Genomic DNA, 5,557 nt, shown 5'->3' with positions numbered 1-5,557 from the left:
GAATTAGATCCCATACGCTGAAAGTGAGAGCCTACTTGCTGCAACCAAGTACCCGGTGTAGCCAAAGAAATTAAAAATAAAAAATTTTTTAATAAAATAAATAGAATTTGTTAGTTTGTTCCCATCCCTGATCCTCCTGCACCGATATCTTAGCAAATGGCACAGTCATCTGCTGGGCCACCCAAAGCAGACGCTGGGAGCCACTGTCCACACCTTCCACACTGTCACTCACTCTGTACACTCAGCTGCTAAAGGGTTCTCAAACCTGCCCCTCACCTTCACTTCCAGTTTCTGTTTCACCCACACTCCACACACTATCACATGCTTTCCTGAAATATTACATTCTCTGTGTCGTTCAACAGCCAAACATTCTGTCACAGCCCCCTGTCACCTGCAAAATACAGAATAAACTCCTTGTAAGTCACAAATCTTCCTAATCAAGACCTGTCCACTCTCCTTGCTCCATGTTCTGTCCTCTCCCCAGCCCCAAATGCTCCACTGATGCTCTTGCCTTCACATGTTTTCTTCAGTGTGGAACACTCACCCCTTTCTCCCCATTACCACCCCCCATCTTCTCCAGCTCCTCACTCTGCAGAAAATTCCTATTGCTCAGCAACACGTGGCCCCATCATCATTCCCTTGTTTACTGATATGGCAGGTATTCTCTTCCTTCCTGAGTTCCCCCAGGGCTTACTGGCTCACCAAAGGCTGTGGCTGCAATCCCTGACATTCTTTGTTTACGGATATGGCAGGGAATATTCCATTTATCACTTCAGTTTAAAATTTAGTATTACTGTGCCCCAAAGGAAAAATGTCCCACCCACTGAGGGAGGGCAAAGTGAAGGCTTCCTTAATTGTGCCTGAGGCAAAAGGTGACAGGAATGACATCCAGAGAAGAAATGACGGTGGGGGCCAAGTCACAGTCTTAGTGAACCCGTAAGCCCTGGGGGAACTCAGGAAGGAAAAGAATACCTGTCATCTAGCAGTCATCAGAGAGCTTCCCGGGTAGCTCAGCTGGTAAAAAGTCTGCCTGCAATGCAGGAGACTCCAGTTTGATTCTTGGGTCTGGAAGTTCCCCTGGAGGACAGCATGGCAGTTCACTCCAGTATTCTCGCCTGGAGAATCACCATGAAGAGAGGAGCCTGGCAGGCTACAGTCCATGGGTTGCAAAGAGTTGGACACGACTGAGCTACTAAGCACAGCACAGCAGTCATCAGATTGCAGCCACTCCCTACGGTGAGCCGAGAGGACACAAGATGTGAAAACACAGGAGACTGGCCCCAGATGACTGAGGTGCAAATCAGAGGAATGATCTCAGTGAGCCCAGACTCTTGCATCTTCCTATACAAAGAAAAGCACTAAATTCTTTAACTTGACAAACCTGGTTTTCTCTAATTAATGATAATCTTTTGATGCATCTGGTCCCATCACTTTATGGCAAATAGATGGGGAAACAATGAAACAGTGAGAGACTTTGTTTTCTTGAGCTCCAAAATCACTGCAGATGGTGACTGCAGCCATGAAATTAAAAGATGCTTGCTTCTTGGAAGGAAAGCTATGGCAAAACTAGACAGCGTATTAAAAAGCAGAGACATTACTTTGCCAACAAAGGTCCATATAGTCAAAGCTATTGTTTTTCCAATAGTCATGTATGGATGTGAGAGTTGGACCATAAAGAAGGCTGAGTGCCAAAGGATTGATGCTTTTGAACTGTGGTGTTGGAGAAGACTCTTGAGAGTCCCTTGGACTGCAAGGAGATCAAACCAGTCAAACCTAAAGGAAATCACTCCTGAATAGTCATTGGAAGGATGCATAGGCTGAAGCTCCAATAATTTGGCCACCTGATGCAAAGAGCTGACTCATTAGAAAAGACCCTAATGCTGGGAAATATTGAGGGCAGGAGGAGAAGGGGGCGACAGAGGATAAGATGGTTGGATGGCATCACCGACTCAATGGACATGAGTTTGAGTAAGCGCCAGGAGATAGTGAAGAACAGGGAAGGCTGGCTTGCTGCAGTCCATGGGGTGGCAAAGAGTCAGACATGACTGAGCGACTGAAGGACAACAACATAAATCTTTTGATGTTCCCAACTACCTGTTCTTTGTTGCAAAACTTCTAAATATCCTAACCCTGTCCCCTCCCCTCTGCCTCCTTGGAGCAGTTCTGTCATCTCAGGGTTACTTGAGATACTGCCTTCCAAGTTTGAGCCCCTAAAAATTCCTGCCGAATAAAACTTAACTCTCAACTTTTCTTAGTTGACAGAAGACAGGGACCAAACATCTCCATGTTACCAGGGGCCATCATGAGAGCTAATCACAGTGCTTAGCTTGGAAGCACTTTAAATGACTCTTTTCCAAATAAAAGAGTTAGCAAGCTAGTAACTAAATGAAGGACTAAACAAGAAAAAAGTGAATTCAGGGATCTATCTACTTACTGAAGGGTTACTTAGTCAGTGTGGTGTGGAAGAGAAAAGATCCCAGGATGGGAAACCGGTTTGGCTCACAGACGGTTGACCTCTCTGTAATTATATTTCTTGCTCAATTAGAATTGTCTTAACTAATGCTGCAGCAGTCCTGTAGCTGAGTTACTTGTAATTCATGAGGGAATATGTCATTTAATTTACGCTTGACATTGTGTAATTAAACAGCAACTTCGTGCATCTCGTTTCCCACACATACCAGTTAGGACACTTCCTTTTTTAAAGAAATGAAACTTGGTCCAGTTACTTGGGAGAAGTGGGGAAGGATTGAAGTCATTCATCTATTACAGCCGAGGGAGGTGGTTAAACATATTGGTTAGAGTGGTGTTTTTCAGCTTGCAAATCTCAGCTTATGAGGAAGTTGTGAAATCAATTTAGGGAGTTCCATCTAACATTTTTAATGAACTAAAATGGGATAAAATGTAAAAACAAAAAACAAAGAGCATTGCACACAGCAAAGAAAATTATTAGCTTGTGATACTTTCGTTTCAGATGTGTATATTTGTCCTAGGTGGTAGTGTTATATTTCTTACAGTGGATCACTGTCCAAAAGTTAGAAAACACTGGTTAAAAGCATGAACTTTATTAAATTTTGTTGCGATTAGCTCTGCTGCCAACTATGATACCTGGGTGATCTTGGACAATTGTTTAGCTTCTCTAAATCATAGTTTTCTCTTCCATGACATGAGAATAATAAAAACACTCAGTTCTTGATGTTATTATGTGGATTAAGTGTGTTAAACATGTAAAGAAATTAGTTAAAATACTGCTTGTCACAAAGTAAGAATTATACGAGTTTCAACATTATTATTATTATGGTCTCTAACGAACAACTGGACTGGACATGAGCTATTAACCTCATAGAGGAGAAAGAAAAGGGACTTCCCTGGTGGTAAAATGGATAAGAGTCCGCCTGTCAATGCAGGGGATGTGGGTTTGATCCCTGGTCCAGGAAGATTCCACATGCAAAGGAGCAACTAAGCCCCTGTACCACAGCTACTGTGCCCATGTTACAACCACTGCGCCCATGTGCCCAAGAGCCTGTCCTGTGCAAAAGAGGAGCTGCTGCAGCGAGAAGTCCCCGGACAGCAGCTGGAGAATAGTGCCTGCTCTCAGCAACCAGAAAAAGCCCACGCACAGCAGTGAAGACCCAGACATAACCTAAAAAGGAAGTAAGTAAATAAAAAAGAAGAGAGAACATGTAGGAATGCTGGTTCACGTGAGAAATAGAAAATGATGCTCCTGATGTATTGAGGCAGTAATTCAATTCTATAGACATTTACTGAGCATCTACTACACAGTCCCTGTGTTTAGGAGATTGGATGCTTTATTTGTCCTGCTCCAACTGGCAGGACAGCACTAAGCCAAGCCTGGACCAGAATACCAAGTTGTGGAATGATGGTCCTTGCCCTTGAGCCCTTAAAAAGTAGTCAAGTAGCTGAGATCCAAGAACAAGCATCTCATTTACTAAAAGGCAATATGTAATAAGTACTACATAAATATTACACATTGTGCCTCCAGAGAGCAATGAAAATAACTTCTGGCTAATGGCGTTCACGTGTGGGGAGAGGAGAGGGGCAAAGGAGGATCCCTTTGAGAAGGACTAGAAAAATAAGCACTACTTAATTAAGAGAACACTGAAGAATAAGGAGCCAGCAAAAGACACAGTCAGAGGTATGGAGATGGGAGATTGTGATGCTGGTTTAAAGGCGCATGGTGTCTGTCATGAGGGCTGTAAGAGGTAAGAAGAGGAGCAGAAGGGACTTCCCTGGCAGTCAAGTAGGTAAGACTCTGTGCTTCCAATTCGGGGAGCAAGAGTTCCATCTCTGGTCAAGGAACTAAGATCCCACCTGCTGCATTGTAGCCCCCAAAAATGATAGAAGCAGAAGGAGAACTGGGTTGATGCCTTTGATTTTGTTGTCATTAATAATTGCATCTTCTCCAGGTTCCAGCAACCAAGCACTTCTTCCCATCCTCACAGCTCAACTTCTCTGCATGGCATTTAGCTATTTTATTCATTTATTTACTCATATACTCAAGTTTTATTGAGGTATAACTGACAAAACTGTAAGATATTACAAGTGTACATCATGACGACTTGATAGTCATACACACTATGAAAGATTCCTGCCGTCTAGTTAATTACAACACCCATCACCTCACATGCTTACCTCTAGGGGTGGAAGGTAAGAATATTTAAGTTCTACTCTTTTTCTGCAGATTTATAGTCTACTATGCAATGTTATTGACTATTTTCACCATGTTTCACATTAGATCCTCAGCTCCTAAACATTTTAGGGCTGAAAGTTTATTCCCTTTTATCAACCTCTCCCCACTTCTCGCACCTGGAAAGCACTTCTTTACTCTGTTTCTATGGGTTTGATTTTTTTTTAATGTCATGTATAAGTGATATCCGTATTTGCCTTTCTCTGTCTGGCTTATTTCCCTTAGCATAATGCCCACTAATGTATTTATTTTGCAATGTCTACCCTTTCCTCCCCTCCCCACCTGGCATCAGTACAGTTTGTATAGAGCCTGATGCCCAGTGGGAGCGGAGGAAAGGGTAGACATCACAAAATAAATACATTACTTGGCATCATGCTATGGGAAGGGGCTTCCCAGGTGGCACTAGTGGTAAAGAACCCACCTACCAATGTAGGAGACGTAAGAGACATGGGTTCGATCCCTGGGTCATGAAGGTCCCCTGAAAGAGGGCATGGCAACTCCCTCCAGTATTCTTGCCTGGAGAATCCCATGGACAGAGGAGCCTGGTGGGCTACAATCGATAGGGTTGCAAAGAGTCTGACATGATTGAAGTGACTTTAGCACAGCAGGCACAGCATGCTAAGGGAAATATTCTAGAGACTAAGTATGTTTCTTCCTGCACAAGAGATGAGACAGTGACTTTGAGGATTCATAATTTGGTGGGGCAGTGATGTGGAAAGGTCTCCTCCTTCTCCTTCAAAACCCCAGACTGCCTCTGACAGACCATGCTTGCAGAACTCCATCATACAGCCTTTCTTCTTTCCCAACACTCCTCACCTGCATGATTTCAACCTCCTTCTGACAGTCTCTGAT

The sequence above is a fragment of the Cervus canadensis genome, chromosome 21 (genome assembly GCF_019320065.1).
Source record: "Cervus canadensis isolate Bull #8, Minnesota chromosome 21, ASM1932006v1, whole genome shotgun sequence".
Classification (NCBI taxonomy): domain Eukaryota; kingdom Metazoa; phylum Chordata; class Mammalia; order Artiodactyla; family Cervidae; genus Cervus; species Cervus canadensis.
This window is presented reverse-complemented; position numbering follows the sequence as displayed.